Source organism: Zootermopsis nevadensis, unplaced genomic scaffold (assembly GCF_977971745.1).
Source record: "Zootermopsis nevadensis isolate Lab colony 2312 unplaced genomic scaffold, Znev_1.0 Znev_ptg000076l, whole genome shotgun sequence".
NCBI classification, from domain to species: Eukaryota; Metazoa; Arthropoda; class Insecta; order Blattodea; family Termopsidae; genus Zootermopsis; species Zootermopsis nevadensis.
Window position 1 is genome coordinate 251,014 of NW_028259207.1, and position 21,267 is coordinate 272,280.

General features: G+C 39.7%; 1 protein-coding gene across 1 annotated transcript in view; it reads right to left on the reverse strand.

The window, feature by feature from the left end:
• The window catches only part of LOC147871002 (uncharacterized), a 197,168-nt gene that overhangs the window by 112,522 nt on the left and 63,379 nt on the right, over positions 1-21,267 (reverse strand). The window lies entirely within an intron of this gene.

Sequence of the window (21,267 nt, forward strand, 5' to 3'; positions counted from 1 at the left end):
CCTATGTGCATTGTTATGTTACCTAAGAAACTAATTGTTTACTTGGCAATGTTGTGTTACATTACTGCCATCAACAGCCCGCTTTAGTTATTGTGGAAAGAGCTGAGCTCTGAATCGCTTGTAGAAGTGCGTCGTAGACTAGATGATTTTGTGCTGGTAAAAACGTTTTAGAATATCACGAGTACTTATAGAAGAATTATTACATTACAGACATATTTACATCAGATTCTTTAGAACCGTGGTTCCACTGTCAACTTTTTTATAAACACTTTGCAACAGTGATGTCTATGAGCACATATTTACCATTTGATAAAATATTGGTTCAACTTGTGGTAAATACAACTGTTGTGTCAGTATGTGGATGACAGAAATGTTGAATTAAGGGACAAACTTCAGATCCTTCAGTCTTGACTGTAGCAAAGTAAATCATGGGAGATGGGAATTTGATGTTATCTGTGGCAGGTAACTTGGAAAGTTTTGGGTTTGGGGGCATGAGCAAACATGTTGGAGATCACATCAGTGAGTATGCTGACAACCAATGAAAAGCATGAGACTGCACAGAACTGTATGCTTGGAGCTGATAACAGTTTTTCCTTGCACACAAAAGGTAGCTAGGTTACTTCTCAAACTCAAGTATATAAATGTCAAATTTTAAGCACAAACTGAACCAGGGTATATATCCAAAACCCAGCCAAGTGTATTTATATGCTCTGTGTATATAGAGCATCATCAAAATTTAAAAAGTTGGCCAAACTGTGGTGGCATTGACAAATTCGATTAAGGAAGTGATGTTATACACCTTCATCGATTAGACTCTCCGACCTGTTCCGATTCAAACAGTTCTAAACTTTGAATCTTTATACCGGGTCTACAATTTATGCTGTAACGGCCTTGCTTGCATTGCGTGCTCGGCCGAGTGCACTGTTGGTGTGGGATAGAGATAGCGTGTTCTTCCCGTGAGTCACAGGCGAATCAGTTTCAGTGCCGCTAGTAACAGCGAACTACGAATATTTCTCGTCACTAACACATGTTATTACATTAATTTTCTTACCTTAAATCACAAAAGATGTTCAAAGTGACTTCCTTGTGCTTGCAGGCAAGCTTCACATCTCGTTAACATGTTTCGAAATACTTGACGAAGCTGTTCTTGGGAAATTGCCGAAATGAATTGTGGTTTCCTGTTTTTCTTTTTATCCAAAACTGATCCCGTACTACAAATTTTTTTTACAAAGCTCTCTATCGTGGGCCTGCTAGGAACACTTTCACCGGGAAAATATCTGCGATATTTACGGCGGCATCTTCCGTAGGATGAATATTTGGCATATGTTTCGACTAAGAACACACGTTGCTTAATACTGTACACCATATTATCAACGTCAATCCGCGACGAGAGACGCAATGAAACTGATTCGCCTGTGACTCACGGGAATAACACGCTATCTCTATCCCACACCAACAGTGCACTCGGCCGAGCACGCAATGCAAGCAAGGCCGTTACAGCATAAATTGTAGACCCGGTACTAAACAAATGAAGTACGTTTATGTTCCTTAGTTGAAACCGGACTTCGGGACATCTAATTCAAGTCATTCGCGTGGCGTTAAATTAAAATAGTTTTAATAAAATACATACTTAGATAATAAGATGTTGATTTGTGTGCTGTTATATTCCCCATGAGCCATCTATATGGCAACATCCAGCAGCGTAGTGGCCGATTAATGATTCCATATTCACACGAATTTGATTTTGCCTTTACATCCATATGCGGTAGCAGTTTGATGTATCGTGATATTTCGGTCAGAACCTGTAATATGAATGGGAGCTATCCTACAAGTATAAACATATGTACACGAATTTGACCTGACCCATTATTAATGAGCGTACCAGCAGCTAATGTTTTACAAAATACATGTCGGTAACAGTGAAATTCAACAGTGGCGTGTTTTCACCGGTTCTGTACAATGACGTGATGGAGGCCATCTATGGGTTAAAAGTACGGAACGTTCCATTTTCTGTTGCGATTCGTGATGGTTCTATGGGTAAAGTACAGCACAAGGTGGCAGATATACTTAGATACTGACCGCTGTTTAGGGTGGCCATACAAACTGCTGCTCAACGGAAGATAGGCCTTTCAAGATTAAGTTGAAGGGTAAACTTCAAACCTCTTTGCCATATCCTTATACTGAAATTTAAAAGTGTCTCGCAAAAGTATTCCGCTATGTATCTTGCTTATATCCCATGTACTATACGCATTTCGTGTTATAACGCCCTTCGACTGTGATAAAGTCGTTCACGCAGGTCATACATGATTCTCCGTTTCGCACTTATAGGCAATTTTACACTTAATTTCCCGAATGCACGCGCACGTCGGTACACACAGCGCACATGAAAGTTTTGTGTTTAAATTCACTTTTTGTTTCTTCAGAATAATTTAGGTTATATGGCAAGCAAATATTATGAAACAATTAATTTTAGAGAGTAATTAGTGTACTTCAGTCTGCGGTTTTTTTTTAGCTTTTTGTGGCGTTTATTGGAACCAAGAAGCTTAAATATATTCCAGTAGTACATGTTTTTTTCTGTCTTGCGAGATACCAGTCTCTGAGTTCTGTTGTACTTGATTATAAGGCATGCACTCGTTGAAGTACGAATATATTCATTTCGTGGTAAAATAGAGGCCTAATGCTGGCGTGATATTTACACGTTGTAATAAAGTAATAATCGATTATTTCGTCAAGAAATACATTATATTCTGTCATCCATCTACTCTACACTACTGCACCATATTTGTTTATAAAATTTTAATATTATCTTTTTATCTATGACTGGTGTTTCCTTTCAGTTTTCTCGACTAAGCTTTATATGCGTTTCTTATTTACGCCATGTTTCAGAATTTCTGCTTCCATTACTCTTTCCTCCTGCATTTATGTGATGCGAACTGTCAGTGTATTGCGAGACATGGTTTTACAAACGGTCAAGCTTTGTTTCAGCGACGACTGGCGGAAGAAATTCCTGCACAGTGCATTACGTAAGCCATTCAAACTCTTCCTTTGTTATTTCTGGCATATTCTTGGCAGCACAGTGTTTTAACTCCCACACATTTTTGGAGTTAATTTATCTTAATCTTTCTGTGCCATCAGCAGTTCTTCGCTATCTTTTGTTGGTGCAGCGCGTCACACTTCACTTCGCGCGTGTATACAATCCACGTCAACCGCTTTTAACACGATGAACATGCTGCCATGTAGGGTTTAAATATTTGAACAGTATTATATTTCAGCTACAATAATTTCAGAAGTACTTTCGGCCCATGCTTCTTTATTTATTATAGGTTTTATGGTTTAGCTGTACCCTTCTTGTTCTTCCAAAGGTACCCTCTGTAATACTAAACACTAAATCTGATGGCTCAGCAAGTATTGAACACGGAATATGCATAGACTTTACAATTCTAGCGATTTCACCAAGTGGCGTGGACGTCCATCTGAATGATGACGTCATCACGGTGATTCATAGTCCAGTTACATCTCCGCTCAGAAGCGCATGTAGGTCGTCTTCATGTTCCAAGTATCCCGCGTTTGTTTTCCGTATCATTTTGAAAATGTGAATTGTCTTGTGTCCATTCTGTATTTACCCGCATAGAACATATTTCAACTATTAACGCATTAGGAGAAAAAATTATCGTTGTTTCTTCGATTATCGATTGTTATATTTGCTTTTATTAAAGGCAACGAGTCAGTTTCTTTGAAGCCCAGGTTACAATGGCTACATTAATTTGGATATGACGAGTGAGCGGGTGAACGATTAAACGAGAGGAATGTTAGTTAGAAAACTAGGCATAAGTGTCGTCTCAGGGTGACGATTGCCCAGTCCTGTGTCATACGTGTTTATTGGCTTACAACAGAAATTCTCCAATAGTCGCACACCGATGTGTTACAGTTTAAAAATGTCGCACTATTTGTACTGCCCGGAGCCCTTATAGGCCTATAAACCCAGTTCCTAATGAGAAAAGTCGTGAAAATCAAGATGCAGTCGTAATGATATTGGGTCAGAATATATCGGCTTCGAATCTCTTCGCATTATATTTTTACCCGTGTGCACTTCTTCTCAAGCGGTTTGGATAACTTTTCAAGCCGGAATTTTTACCCATACGGGTTACACGCCTGAGCGGCATTTAAATTTTTCTCTTAAAATGGTATTACACGTTAATTTACATATTTCTGTATTTTAGAACATAAATAATTTTCTTAAACTTTCTGGAGGTGTGATTATATGATTGATTTATGAAAAAATATGGAAAAATGGAGGTCAAGCTCCACGTATTCTTAATCTCGGAAGTGGATGAAGCTGAAGATGGTTGTCTTCTGGGTTTTAGTGCCGTTGTAGACTACTGAGTCTTTGGGAATCTTCTACCGTACTACACGGTGCTGTAACCCAGAAGATAGCCATCTGACTGCCTTGAGAACCTGAAACCCTACCTAGATGAAGCTGGCGCCTCAGTCAGTTTACTCCGGGAAGAAAGCACCGACGTCTAACGGATGGACGTTGGGTTGCCCCCGCAGCCAATCTGATTATGAAGGTGTAGGGGAAATATCAGTCCCTGTTGTAAAACCTGTAGATGAGTGGAAAATATTAAAAAGTATCTTAGTCAGGATGTTGGCCGATTTGAACTGCCTTATGTTATGTTACAATGGATAGTTCTTGTTAACACAGAACAAATCAACCTTCTGATTCTGTTAAAGGAGAACGTTTCTTATATTCAGATAATATCTGTTTATTCTTATTTTTTAGAAGTGCCCTACAAGATGGAGATTATTTAAGTTGTACTTTATCTGTGTACCATCACATTCTCGCAGATATGTTACATACTAAGTACAGGTCACAAGTAAATTAATTTATCGTGTGTCTGCTGTTGAGTGACTTAACCACATTACTGAGTTGAAACCGAATTGTCTTCAATAGACGTTCACATAACTACACGTAGTTTGTAGTAGATGTAATTACTGGTGGCAAGATTCGAGCTCTTAGTACTGCGGTTACCTTGTCTTCGTAATTTCCAGCAATTTTATTTCAGTAAAGACCTAATTACAGTACGGTTGGCAGACCTGGGTCTTCATTCTTCTCTCGTGTTACTATGGTTCTGTGTCAAAGGTCGTCGTTGTCGTCGTCGTCGTCGTCAGAACAATGAACGCTTCATTTAACCCTTTGCTCAGCCCGACCTCTGTACTTCAAGTTTCGCGAGTAGAAACCAACCCTCTCCTTCCACCATCTCCTACCTCGTCATAGTTGAACCAGCTCAGCTATCTTTATTCAGACAGCGTCTTGTTTCAGCAACAATTTCCGCTTATTTCTCATTATTTGAGTTGGTATTACCCATCACAAGAAACCTTTACGGTACATTTCTGAAGTCCTGTCTCATCATCGTTATCTGACAGAAAGATACGAAGTTAAAATTTCATCGGTCACGTTTTTATTTGCAGCCGTTTACCTACTACACGGAGCAGAGTCCTTCTTGAGCTGATAATGAAAGCGACGTCACCGTAGAAACGGTCTAACTCGTTACGAATCTGGGGAAATACGTCATTTAAGTTTTATGCTTCTCAGTAATTTCTATAAGTATTGAACTAGGACTTTGAATCACCCTGTGTTTCAGCTTGTATATTTATTTTTATTTATATTATTGTACTATCGTTTTCATTGTCACAGGCGTTATCAGTGCAACCGTACCGAGCAGTGTCGCTTAGCGTAATACCCCACCCTTGTATTTTTAATTTACTGGTTTCGAATATCGACATTGGTATCGGTAACTGGGCTAACAAATAAATGTACTTATTTTGAGTGCAGCCCAACCACTGTCTGATTAGAAGTTGCAACTATTTAATGACTTTCGATTTAAAAACTGATAGAGCGAGAACTTGCGTTTTCTTCATTAAAAGCAACGTATTTTTTATACTAAGGCTGATGAGGGGAGTATTTAGACCTAAGAGGGAGGAAATAACAGAAGGACATGTAAAAATTGTGTAACGAGGAGAGCTTGGTCATTTGTACTGTCGATCAAACATTATTAAGGTGATCAAATCAAGGTCGATGTGATGTGTGGAACATATAGTCCAAAAACGTGGAGAAAAGGGTCCACCTCGTAGTCTTAGTGCTAAATGGGAGGACAATATTAGAATTGATCGTAAGGAAATAAGATGGTGTGTTGTGGAATATTTCCATTTATCTCAGAATAGAGAACAGAGGTGTGCGATTTCTAGTCTAGTTGAGCGACTATCAGCGCTTCAAGTGGACTCTGCTTTGTGGTGTTTGTTATGTTTGTGTCTTCACGTGTTAGGTACGTTAGTATGCATGTAACCATGCAGAATCTGTGTTCTGTGCTTAGCTCAAAGTTCTGGTAAGGTACGCCTCCCGTCTCCATCTTGCCAACTTCTATACAATGCACTTCACCTCGCATCTCTATTCAAATGTCCTAATTGGACGCAAAGAGACAGCATGGAAAATGGACTTTAAAGTGGCACTCAATTACTGGGTCTTCGTAATTGGGGTAAGTCTAGACTCCATCCCCCGTTGTAACCCTGCATGGCGAATATATGGAAATACTGTCTGGAAGAAAGTGGATGTACCAGTTAATGATATTGTCCTGATTTTTGGCGCTCTTTGCATTCAAAGGTAGATATCAACGTTTCGGTGAAACATACTGTCTCCATCCACTTCAACTGTGAAGATGGAAGAAGTTTTTTTCTCCGAAACATTGACATCTACCTATGGGTGCACACGGCCTTAAAACCCATAAGAACATCTTTATTTTCCCGACGTGAGACCTGAAATCTTACATATACTAGTCAGAATACTGTTAACGCTATGAACATTCAGCGTTCAATGACGGTGACTTCAGTATTAAGGTTATCACACAGCGCCCAGATTGAAGCTCTCGACTATGATATTTGTAACACCTGATCTGCGGGACTTTACTTTGCGTGCTTTTGTACATAGTTGCTATATACTTGCGTGACATTTGTTAGTACTCCTGCTAAGTATTTGGGACGTCCTGGGTCCAAAGATCTTCCTGGTGAATTTGTATTCAGAATTACATATTTCGTGGTATTTGTCAGTCCTTCCAGCCAAATAATGTGATGGTAACTTAAATAAGGCCATGAATGCGTCTTTCCATACCTTTGCAATTCAATATTTATTAATCATTGAACGTTAATCTGAGCTACTGCCAGAGAAATTAAATAAACCGTTTATACATGCAGAGCGGAACGATTTGGGGGGGGGGGGGGTTTCCAGTCCCCTACTTAATTGCCAGACCTTGTATTTCTGAAATATTTTGTAAGCGGTGAAACACCGTTAACATTATACATATTACATATATTTATCGTTCTACGCCACCTTATAAGAAAACAGGAAAAACATATCACATATAGAAGATTTCTGTCTTCTGGGTTGTTGCGCTGTGTAGTCTGGTCGATGTTAACCAACGTTTCAGAAGTCATACTGCCTCCGTCATCAGGGCGATGAGTATGAAGATTTCTGTCTTCTGGGTTGTTGCGCTGTGTAGTCTGGTCGATGGTAACCAACGTTTCAGAGGTCCTACTGCCTCCGTCATCAGGGCGATGAGTATGAAGATTTCTGTCTTCTGGGTTGTTGCGCTGTGTAGTCTGGTCGATGGTAACCAACGTTTCAGAGGTCATACTGCCTCCGTCATCAGGGCGATGAGTATGAAGATTTCTGTCTTCTGGGTTGTTGCGCTGTGTAGTCTGGTCGATGGTAACCAACGTTTCAGAGGTCATACTGCCTCCATCATCAGGGCGATGATTATGAAGATTTCTGTCTTCTGGGTTGTTGCGCTGTGTAGTCTGGTCGATGGTAACCAACGTTTCAGAGGTCCTACTGCCTCCGTCATCAGGGCGATGAGTATGAAGATTTCTGTCTTCTGGGTTGTTGCGCTGTGTAGTCTGGTCGATGGTAACCAACGTTTCAGAGGTCATACTGCCTCCATCATCAGGGCGATGATTATGAAGATTTCTGTCTTCTGGGTTGTTGCGCTGTGTAGTCTGGTCGATGGTAACCAACGTTTCAGAGGTCATACTGCCTCCATCATCAGGGCGATGAGTATGAAGATTTCTGTCTTCTGGGTTGTTGCGCTGTGTAGTCTGGTCGATGGTAACCAACGTTTCAGAGGTCATACTGCCTCCATCATCAGGGCGATGAGTATGAAGATTTCTGTCTTCTGGGTTGTTGCGCTGTGTAGTCTGGTAGATGTTTATCAACGTTTCAGAGGTCATACTGCCTCCATCATCAGGGCGATGAGTATGAAGATTTCTGTCTTCTGGGTTGTTGCGCTGTGTAGTCTGGTCGATGTTAACCAACGTTTCAGAGGTCATACTGCCTCCATCATCAGGGCGATGAGTATGAAGATTTCTGTCTTCTGGGTTGTTGTGCTGTGTAGTCTGGTCGATGTTAACCAACGTTTCAGAGGTCATACTGCCTCCGTCATCAGGGCGATGAGTATGAAGATTTCTGGGTTGTTGCGCTGTGTAGTCTGGCCGATGTTAACCAACATTTCACAGGTCACACTGCCTCCATCATCAGGGCGATGAGTATGAAGATTTCTGTCTTCTGGGTTGTTGCGCTGTGTAGTCTGGTCGATGGTAACCAACGTTTCAGAGGTCATACTGCCTCCGTCATCAGGGCGATGAGTATGAAGATTTCTGGGTTGTTGCGCTGTGTAGTCTGGCCGATGTTAACCAACATTTCACAGGTCACACTGCCTCCATCATCAGGGCGATGAGTCTGAAGATTTCTGTCTTCTGGGTTGTTGCGCTGTGTAGTCTGGTCGATGGTAACCAACGTTTCAGAGGTCATACTGCCTCCATCATCAGGGCGATGAGTATGAAGATTTCTGTCTTCTGGGTTGTTGCGCTGTGTAGTCTGGTCGATGGTAACCAACGTTTCAGAGGTCATACTGCCTCCATCATCAGGGCGATGAGTATGAAGATTTCTGTCTTCTGGGTTGTTGCGCTGTGTAGTCTGGTAGATGTTTATCAACGTTTCAGAGGTCATACTGCCTCCATCATCAGGGCGATGAGTATGAAGATTTCTGTCTTCTGGGTTGTTGCGCTGTGTAGTCTGGTCGATGTTAACCAACGTTTCAGAGGTCATACTGCCTCCATCATCAGGGCGATGAGTATGAAGATTTCTGTCTTCTGGGTTGTTACGCTGTGTAGTCTGGTCGATGTTAACCAACGTTTCAGAGGTCATACTGCCTCCCTCATTAGGGCGATGAATCGCTACAGACTACACAGCGCAACAACCTAAAAGACAAATCTTCATACTCACCGCTGTGAAAACCTCAAATCATGCATATCACATATTGCATACACACAGTCTTATAATACTGCAGACAAAAGGATAAGATAACATTCCATGTATATGCGCTGGACGGAATAACGTATGAATAGTTTCCTTGAAGGGAGGAACGGAAAAAAAGTAATCTATATTATCAGAAAAAAGAAACGTGTTTATATTCGATCATAACTTTCCCGCTGTGGGTCCCCTCGGGATTCAGATTGGCGTTTGGTTCATGCATATTCCAAATTCATTTTTCTACCCCGAGGCAAAGGTTTTTAATATGACGTCGTAGTTGTATGGATACAAGCCAATAAGGGCCCACAAAGAGGGCGATATCAATCAATAAACAGTTTACCGCATCATCAGAATCTTCTGTTCGATTACGATAGTACTCTGCTTATTTAGGGTCTCGTTGTAAGAAGCGTTCATGTCATTTTTCTTATCCCATAATTAGTAGATTAAACAGTCGTTTAGTTATCCGATTAATTAGTTAATTAATATTTTATTTAGTAATGTGTCAGTCGGTTGATTGGTTAGTTAGTTACTCCAATGGGTAGGGGAACCGGGGGCTTTATCTGTAGGGTTAAAGTTGCCGGAGCGACAAGATGACCCCTCATCTGCATCCCGGAATCTAACGCCAAAGTATGAAACGTGTGGTGCTTTAGTTCCGAGTCCAGCAAACGACGTTCGCTTCAGTAAGGATTAGGTGGTCATTCTTACGAGGTTCTTTGCCCGCCTCTAGACTCAATGCCGTATCAATCATTGTATCATATCTGTTTGAATGCGAATTCTAAATTTTCCGTACAAGATAATCACCAACATCATTCTCCACATTTAGCATTCTAGGTTAAGTCAATGTTATCATGAATTTGAAACGTTATACCCCTTCCGATTCAATAAGAATGTTGTGTTTTGAGTTGTGTTATGGGTTATATCAGTTTATATGTTTATGTAGTGTAATATGAAGAACAAATGACTGGAAACTGTTCGTAGACTGTGTTACAAAGGTCTCGAACAGGACAGACGACTATGCCGATGAAATATCCTCAACAACACGAAGAATTTGCGACATCTCGAAGACACCTGTCCTGTTATGTTTTTTAAGATCTCTGATTTCACAAAAACAAGCTCATATTTGTCATGCGATTTCATCTAATTTGAGATCAGTCAGGAGAACTAACGATTTAGTTGGAACATTTAATTAGACCACTTACAAAACGTTACTGAGCAGCATTGGCTATAAATGATTGAATACTCTGTGGTTCGTAAAATCTCACTTTAAAAAAAAAAGTTCTGTTCGAAGGGGCGATTGGAGTTGCCGGCAGTAGCATGTGCAGATTATGAATTTATCAGTCTTCACTTACAGTCTCGCAGGCATCGGTTTGCTTTCACTTCAATTAAAGTCACATATGTAACACTCTTAGTTGTTTCTTTTCTTCAGGGTAAGCAGTCGTATTTACAGGAACCGTTCGATCGCAACCCTCCGATTTGGCTCCGGCTTTGCATTATGATAATTGACTCTCCTCTGACTTCCTGGCCAAAATATTAGGTGTCGACACTCCGCTCTTTCGTTGCAAGACATGATTTTATTTTTCACTTTTGTCACTGTTACTTCTGAAGTTTTGGAATAGGAGGATAATTACATTGGTTGGAAGCGTATTGCTATTGGTGCGTTGTGGCCAGCTATTGTTCGATCATCAGTGAGGTTTTTTTGTAATCTAACTAACTAGATGGCTTAGGGAACCCGGTGCACACCTCTAGACCCATCCATGCGCGCCACCCTGAGGTTTTTTAATCACCATGTCTATAATGGTTGTGGAGGACGTAATATTTCGTTTATTTTAAAACTCATTGCATTTCTGTCTTCCTTTATTTACATAAGAGGAATGCAGTTGGTTTCTGAACGTGAAAGGTTGAAAATAATTTCTCCTATAGGTATCTTCTGGATGGTTCACGATTTAAAAGAGAAACACAAAATCAGAGGCAGAATATAGGAATATTAGCAATACGGATAATGCGACTTCTGAAGAAACAGCTGAAGCTATTGAATTGTTTAAAAAATAGACATTAAAATAATCCCAGATCAGTCCGTTCTCGAATGTGAATAAAGGAAGAAAGAATATAAAAAATGCGGTGTTAAAAATAAACTACATGTTATGGCTTCCAGAGCCATTGCAGACATGTCGATTAAAAGAATTGTCGTATTTGGAATAGAACTCCAGCTGACTGCAGGATAGGCAAATTAAGCTTACCAACTGAACTATTGCGAAGACCACAGAGGCGCTTATTTCTGTGAGACGTAAAAGCACTGAACGACATGGAACATAAAATTATGTATTATAAAGAAACTGTTGTGTGTCCACAGATAATTTTTTGGCCAGGAAGTCAGATGATCCACTACCATACTACAAAACCTGGGACGAATAGCGGGGTTTTAATCGACCTGATTCTCTTGTTAGATGGTAAACAAGTTGTTGACTAACGTGAATAGAAATAACAGAGAATACAGTCCACGACTGTGATCTTGAGACTTGCAAGGAGTTCAGTAAGTCCATAGCGTAAAGGCAGGCACTTTCTTTCCACCGTCCTCCTTCACCCCACCTCCTCACCCCGCAAGTCTCAAGTTTACAGTCGTGGACTGTAGGTTGTCGTTGCATAATTCAGAGTCGGGAAAGTTTTGTGTTACAGGATGAAGATTTTAGGTTGAAAATTAGATTGACAGGAATATGGTTGGACGGACGGATGGGTAGATGGGTTGGTGGATAGAATAATGAATGAATGAATGATTTAATTAATTAGCCAGTAAGTTATTGAAATTTAAACTGATTGGAAGTTCCTGCGCAGCGTAGGAATAATAAAGACTTATTATTATATAACTAGTCGCGATTAATTTTTTGGCATTTGATTTCGTCTAAACGTTAACCTGAGAAGGCCATGGAGTTAGCCTAGTGGTTATATCATAAAACAACATAAGCCATTTTCATCAAGAGTGAGACGTTCGTCTTTGGATAGGTACACAGTCTTCGTTCATCCCACGAACATTGTTTATGAATTTGCTCTTGCTTTCTGAGGTACTACCAAGTACTTCGAAATATATCTCGTTCCCATATTTATAATAAGGTATGGCAGTCGAGAATCAAATAGTCCCTACCTTGTTTCTACGTTCTGGATTTTGCTTATCGTATGGCCCCGTTGTTTTATATTGTCTTCGCTTTCGTCTTATCCCGCGCGCACACACACACACACGCACGCACGCACCTACCATCTAACACTGTTGTTACATGAAAGTGGCAACACTCTCAGCCACTATATTCAGCGAGCGACAATTAACGAAGAATTGCTCTGAAGCCGGTCACGTAATGCGAAACACTTGGCCAGAGGCGATACAAATGGATCTAACAAGACGATGGAAGGAGATTTAGTCGTACTATCCAATTTCCTCCTTTCTTCGCTTTCCTCGTTTCTCCCTTCTCTGCGTTCCCATCTGTAATAACTTTCCTCTTCTTATTCATGTTTCCCCATCATCCCCTTGTTTCATCCCATTCACTAGCTTCATTAAGTCCTCTTTTTATTTACATTGCTTCAATTTGGGCCCTTCTTTTATCTTCTGTTCATATCACTGTGTCTTATAATGGCCTTTTTATAATCCTAGCTTTCTACATGTTATAGAAAGGGACAAAATCAGTAGATGTACTGTTTGTTAAAACCCGTTTATGTTTATCGTCGAACTTCGCGCAGATTTAAGGATTATTATTACAAAATTGAAAGCAATTTAATGTGTTTCTTTTTATATAACTTCAGCGCACTGTTATTTTTCGCTCTATGGAAAAACTGTTTTCAGTAAGATCAGCTGTAAGTTTTCATTATTTAGCTTATAAAAGTGCTTATCCCTCGACTCCATCTATGATCAATTGAAAGTAGAGTATCTTCTTACTTATTTCTACACAGTGCCTCTGCAAATATCGTAATACTGGAGAATTTAGTGTGGGAAATGTGTATCAACATTTGGTGCCGATTAGCAAATAGTTTTTTTTTTAACGAAATTGCGTAAATCATAAATATTTCAGGGAGTCAGTTATTTGTTGCCGCTCTTAAATGTTGTACGTCAGCGTACTTTTAGTTGTTTATAAGGCTGAATCATATACATGATATTTATTTTAATATCATAGGCTATGATGCGATGCTGTATCAACTATACTGGATGGTGGTTTTGAAGACGGAAGAAGTTGCATAATTGGTCGTGTGGCCCAATATAAAACACGGAACGTAATAAGATAGTAACATGCGTGTTTGAAACGCGCGTTTCTGTGTGGTGTAGACTTGAAATATATACAAGGAGTAAAAAAGTCGCTGCGACTCTAACGATTGTACAGAAACTTTATCTTGGTTACCAAACTATTTCTGCGTCAGTAACCTCATGTGTCAAGCTCAGGACTTTAAAATTTGGAGATTATTTTGTAGTTATTTAACGGTCTTCGTATCACGGTGCTGTGCCAATTTTTGTTTGACTGACTCATAAATGTGTAAGTGTGTACACACACACACCTATAGGAAGTATCAAACGAAGAAAGAAGGGATAGTGGAGAAAAATAAAGAGCGAAAGAAAGAAAGAAAGAAGCAGTGTAGGGAGAGAAGTAATGCAGAAGTAAAGGCATATGAAGACGGACGAAGAGATGAAAAAAGAATGTTCCCGATTTGTGTTAGATGAAGGGCAAATATTACAGAAATGAACGAAATAATTGAAACTTGTTTACAGTGATTACACTTCCATACCACCCATTTCTCCCTTCTTATGTGTTTTGTCACTAGTTTCGTTTTATTATTGTACTTCAGTATTCTTGAATGTTCTGTTTAAATTCTCTTTTCTTGAATGCGCCATACCTGCAAGTTGTTTCCATTTCTTTAGTACGTTCAGTCGTGTTTCTGCATCCCATTCCTTTGTCACACTCGTGTCCTGGGAAACGAAGAGTGGACTGGAATTCAGGAAGCATTCGGTTGTCTCATAGCATCCCCATTATTTTGTAATGTGTACATTTTTCCTCGTCGAAATTGCTGACTTCGGATTCACATAACGTTCGAAGCAACCATGTAATTGCTCTGCAACAGCCGTCTCGTGCCGTTTCCTAGGGATGTAATATTGTATTTTTAACGCGTAAATTCTAATTTTTCGCAACATAGAATCCAAAAGTTAGAATATCATCTTGAAGTTGAAATTTAAGCTGCGTTTACCAATACTTGTATCGATTTAGCAATGCTTGGAGCCGTGTAATTAAGACAGACTACAAAACTATACTTAAGTCATGGATACTGGGACCGTCATTTCGAATCCCACTCGAGGCGTTGATGTTTGATCTTGTTTTTCTGTGTTTTACTCTCCTGTTTAGGTAGGTGCCTTGCGACAGGTCGATCCTCTCGTTTAAGTATTCCTGCCTATTGTCAAAAAGAACAGTTTCGTAATCACCCGTTCGGAGGCGGCCAAGTTTCTTCAAGAAGTAAGAAGTGTGTGTGTGGGGGGGCATGACTTTGGTGCTGTGAGCTACTAAAACTTTGTTAATTATGTGGAAAAGTACGTTGTTGTCGTTGAAACAGTTTTGGAGATGTACGAATGGATGGAAGAACATTATTGAAACTGATATTCAAAAAACAGGGATCGTGGTCGTGAAGAGCATAAGGTCTGTCCGGGATAAGGCCACTGGAAAATTCTTATGTACGCAGTGATTGACCCTTAGGTTAAAGAAAATGCGGAAAAATTTTATACTAGCTGAACGACACTTAGCTTGTGAATAAGGCATCTGATCCATGGAATTAGGACATTTAGAAATAGTTCTCAAACTATTAGATTTTGTGGTGTTGTAGGTGCAGAAGTGGGAAGAGAGACGAGGTAAGTAGAAGTTTAGATTGAAAGCCGGTTTGGTTGATTGCAGAAGGGGTAGGATCGAGCTTACACAAGCTCTTCTGCCTCCGTAAGTACCGCCCCCGTTCAGCCACACTGGCCATCCTGTAATTCCTCCTAATGCCTTGATGATTAATAGTTGGCACCATGGACGCTTTTGCAGGCTGCTATCGCCCACTGCGTGGTCACGCCGGTCCTTTGATCCCTTCCCCATTCTTTGCCCTGGGATAAAGGGAAAGAGACAGAGAACAGCTTCCTTTCTTCAATGATTACCACGTGTTTTGTGACGTCAGGGCTGCGCACAGGAACAGGGCTAACCACTACAGTGTCGTTAAGGGAACTGCAAGTAAATAAATTACAACGCACTGGCTGTCGGAAATCAGTTTTTACGTCAGCTTGTATTTGTTAAGAATAAGTAAGGAACCAGAAAATCTGTTGTTCATGTTACAGTGTTTAAAACATGGAATAGACAATCACCCCTACTTCACGTTTGTGTATTAGATGTGAATACATGGGTTATGTTGATTAGCATTTGAGATTCCCATGGCGATGAGTCGAAGATGGCTGTCTTCCGGGTTGGACTATGTCGCATCGCCCTTTAGTCTGCTAGACTACAGGGCGCTACAGCCCGGAAGTAAGTTGATTTTAAACATGTCTAATACGAGAATGTGGGTTTAATATCTTAGTGACAGTGGGGGTCACTGATACGCGATATTGAACCTTAGGGTTGTGTAGAAGACGGGGAATTTTATACTGGATAAGTGACTATCAACTTCTCAAGAATTATTAATTGCGTCAGGGTATAAGAACCAGAGGGTATGGGAATGCGTACATAGAGTGTATTTTAATTAGGTTAAAGCAGATCACGTATTTTGGAGCGACAATTTATATATTATTAAAGTCAGTGAGAATAATTAAGTTAAGAATAAAAATTATATATTTCTTTTCTTTTTTTATTCCTTTCTCATACAAGATCGATATATTTCTTATGTATTTCATGTAAGGTAGGAATTATGTAATGCCAGTTTGAACCAAAATGAAATTCGCTAGACAGCTTTCATTATAGACTCCCCGTTCAAAATTTAATTAGAACTCGTGTAGTAATTCAGAAGGAAAAAATACGGGCGGGCACACAGAGCTTCTAATTATGTTTTATATTTTTAACGCTAGTGAAAAGGAAACATAAGATATGTATATTGAATTGTTCGGATGTTCCTGAAAGTGTTTAAAAACTGTCTGTGGAGGATAATAAAAGCTGGGAAATTCTGTTCATTGGGAACCAAGAATAATTTATTAGAGTTTGCTCTCTTTCTAAAAGAAATCCGATCAAAAATTTATTCGAGTTTCTTATATAAATTTTAAATGTTCTTACGTACGTGCCTTGTAATTTGTTCCTCAATAGACGACTCATTTTGCGCGTTCCACTCCGGAATTCTATTATAACCTGAGGCACGTTCGCATTGGAGACGAGAGACGGAGAAGAGGCACTACATCAAGCGGGACTGTACAGTCTGATTGATATCTTGCAAAACCGTTAATTATGATAGTTGTTGAAACTGAGGTAAGAAGCCAGAGCGCATTGTTTCCCCTCTCTCACATTCTTCCAAGAAGATCGAACGTAGAACTTCTCAAATGTGAGTAATTATTCCTGAATCACGCCCCTGAGATATACAGTTAAAGATATCTCCTTCGGTAAGGGTATTGCTTACCGGAATAGAGCTGCCCTCGGGCAACACGCTATTTAGTATTCAATTCAAAAACTTCTCTCGTATTTAATGAAGAAACCGTAACGAAAGCAGATAAGGAAACGCAGGGACGATAGATATATTTGGAAGGAGGCGGAATGGAAGGGTTGACAAACGAAAAGAAAGGGAGAGAAAATTGAGTGTGTACGTAGGTATCATTTGATTTAAATTAATTATTTTAGGTTATGGCCAAAGAAGTGTAATTTTTGGATTGCTGCCTGCATCATCGATCGCCCTGATGATTGAAGCAGCAAGGACCTCTGAAACGTCGGTAAACATACACCAGGCTACACGGCGAAACAACCCAGAAGACAGCAATCTTTCTAAAATATCTGTACATAAGTAGCCACATGTACATGAATTTTAAACATAAAATTTATTAATATTTTTACATTTGGGGCCGCACATTGTGTACAGTTCCGGTAGGTGGTCGGACTTAGTACAACATCGAGTACAGGTGCGAGTTGAACATGTTTGTAATAAACATTTGAAAAGCTTTCTTCTGCGTTCCGTATCTTAGAATCAAAGAGAATTCTTCTCGGGTTACCAGCCGTGTCAGGTGGATGGCTGTCGAAACGTTGGTGCTTTCTCTGCACCCTGAGGACGACGACAAAGATGGGTCTCGAAACGTAGGTGTTTTCTCCATTAAACCACCTGACACTGCTGAGGCCGAGAAAGAAATCATTATAAAGAGAGTGTAACATCTGTAAGTTGTAGTCCCATAGATTGGCGAGTATTGGTAAACATTTAAATTCGTCGTAAAATAAGCCGTATTGTTACGTCTCATCAGTTTATGAGATATTTTCTTGTGATTGCCTCTGAAAGAATATTTGATTGCCCAGTGCTTTTGAACCACTGTTCAGATCCCTCCTCTGCAAGGCAAAATGTTATCAAAGGTCCAAATTGAATAGACGATGTGTTGGATAAAATTTGAAATGCTTTTAGCTGTGTAGGGTGGCGCATGTTACTGGCAAAGGGTCCGTATAGTTTTGTGTATTGGCACTAGATAGTGGATTCTGATGGAGCAACGCAGAGTGTCAATTTGTCACCTTCTATTGTATTCTAAAATAAATGGCGATTTGAAGAAGCGATGTTCCTATATAAACTTTCAAAACACTATTTATAAAGAATGGAGCCCAACTTTTCCGCTATCTCTTTGTAGTTTTGACCATATTTCTAAAAGATGTTTGTTGTTAGGTGGTGCATCCGAGCTGCTGCCGTGTATATAGGCCATACAAAGGAAAAAAAATAAATTTCCTAATCCTACATAAGAGAAGGTCGTATTCATGGGTTTATCAAATGGAACGTTTAATCTAGAAACTTTCGTGTTATGGAGATCTCGTCCTGGAAGACGGTTATAGGCAGGCAGGCAGGCTCTGATTGTCAAAATATCTACTATAATAGGTACTTAGTTTCGGCTGTTTCCCCTAGCAACCGTCTGCACTATAGCCTGTTCTGTAACAGCCTTCGGTGACTCCACGAAACGACCGTTTTGGCCATTGTAGGAGGGAAGACAGAGACGCCTTCCGCGTTACGCTTCAGCCAGGAGTAATGAGTTGTGTGGAGCTGAAGCATCGGACGGATAAGCCACACTTCTTGCCAGATTTTGCCTTATTGCTTCTCATGATGGTGTTCCCACAAAACCGAGGCGTGCATTTTCTTTGTCTAATTACGAACACAGACGCTGTTTTTTTCACTTAGTGTTAAAAATACGTAGATTTTATTGTACGGTCTTTGCAATAAATGTAGAAAATGAACCCGTAATTGAGAGATAGTTTGTAATGTGCCCATCCGGACGTTTCGTTTTTGAAACTACTTGACGAATTTTGATTCTATTTCATATCGGGTTTTTTTTATTGAGTATAATTTTTATTTGTATCGGTATTGTAGTAGCCGTCTATTGCCTACATTAAACACGATGTCTAAATTGAGCTATATCGATAGCCGGGTAGAGAATGTATCTGAATTTTATACCTCCAGTCCAATTATGATGTGAGACATATTTCCCGAATCATCATCAATAATCTTCATGTCATTTGATGCTATGAAAGTAATACAAGTGTCAAATCACTGTTAAATAAAGCAAAAAACGAGCATAATGAAGCAGGATAAGTCAATTAAGGGACTGGCTGGACGACCAAAGCTCGATTCCTGGTAGAGGCAGAATGCTTCTCTTCGCTATGATAATCTATCCACACTGACTCTGGGCCCCACACAGTGCATGATCAAAGATTAACCATTTGAAATCACAACTTGTATAAACAGCATTTAACATGTGGTATTTACCTAAAAGAAAACACAGCTCGTATCAATTACAAAGACTAGTTTATTAAAGCTGTTTAGGGAAATAATTTATATTTATTGTAAGAATAATAATAAACGCATGGAATCTACAAGATACGTGGTCGCTTATTCGTGTTCTTCATTGCATGTCCACCACCCTCGTGTTGCAATCTGCGGTTACTCTAAGTGTGGAAGGCGGCATGGAAAACTTTACTGTTCAAGAGTGTATTTATAATCCTGGCTTTGTATTTCACCCCCCTTAGGCTCTAGTGATATATGTCGCACCTGTCACATCACGAACAGGTGCCATAGCTGAAATGGGATTGGAAGAATATCCAGCCGCCATTTCATCAGTGTCATCCCGATTTAAATACAGGAGCACTTCATTATGAAATATACTCACGTGTGACAGCGCATAGACGGAATATTTATTTGAATTTTACTTTTGTAACGCTTGTACGAGAAGCGATTACATTTAAGCCTGTCATGCTGGTTTCCGAAAAGGAAAGGTGATTTTAGGCACCTCGTGGTCTAGGTCAGAGTGGTTCAACTTTTTTCTTATTTCGTGTTAAGCGTAATTTTCTCGTTGGATCCAAAGACCAAGATATATTTTCCTGCTGTAGTTGTATTGGCAGTAGGCTGCACATTCGGAGATATAAATTACCAAATGATATGCCCAAAAACAAATATTATTGAAATGTGCACAAATGCGTAGTGTTATGTATTATTTCAAAAATTCTCCTGCAGTAACTTGTATCTGACATAGTTTTTAATGGAAAACGTATTTTCGGGGAGGGGGGATAAAAGTCACTAAATACCATGTACATAAACAGCAGACGAGATAAAATTATTATATTTTTCTAGTCCTTCGGAGTAAAGACAATAAATGAACTTGTAGTAAATGGTAAGAAATTTTAAGAAAAATATTATCTTGGGGTTGGGTGCTGTTTGCAAGTGGTTTCAGGCCGGATGAGGCCCCCGGGCAGCCAGTTACACCTCGCTGGTCGAGTTGTAAGCCCTTCGGGGCCATATAATTACGGATTTTCTCACATAACGTTCGTGTTTCTAACCTCTGAGGTATATCAGCCTCCTCCCCGCTACTGTTTCGAATATCACGTTAAGCTGTAGATCCGTTTTCCTCCTCCATCACCGCCATCATCATCCTATTATAGGGGATAATGGAAATTCCGCCTTATGGGTGTTCCCATATGAAACGTGGGTTCTTATCTTCGCACCATAGGGGCATCGGCGCCTACCCGAAGTCATAAGCGACAACACAGTAATAATGCTATATACAGATTAATATTTACTACTGACTGTTCTCGGTCACAGAGAAGCATTCACATTAATATTTCGTTCTTTTTGCAATTATTTCCGTCTTATGTATGCTTCTCTTTAATTTCCCTCTTACCTTTAACAGGTGGTTTCTTATGTCTCTGAGGAAAAAACTTTTGATATTCTCCTGATAATTTAACAATTTTTTTGTTTTAAATTAGCTATCAAATGGAAGGTTTCAGTGCTATATGAGATAGTGTTCTTTTTGCAGGAAAAGCGAACCTCGTCGTTCCCGCGCTTTCCTCTGTCGTCCCAGATTTCAAACCCCGAGTCTGAACATGATTACACTTTTTTGTGTTATGAAATTTAGCATAGGACGTGCCTCTCTGCCTAAAATTAATTTCGTATCTCTGTAATGAATTTCTGAAGATAGCCGAATTTACAGAAACATACTTTGCATTTCAGTATATTTCTTACAAATGTCATATAATCGCTTTATCAATTCCTTCTTGATTCTGCTTGTTCGGATTTATGTCTTTATACGTACCATTCATTCGAAATATTATACAAATTCTGACGTTTCGATGTAGAACCATATTGATAATGTGTGAATGTAATTGAGGACCGGGCAAAATTATTGTCGATTCGTAATTTAACCACCTCAATTCTCGTAAGTTAGTATAGTTTCTACATTTCGCTGGACAGACTCCTTTTCTTCCGGAACTTGT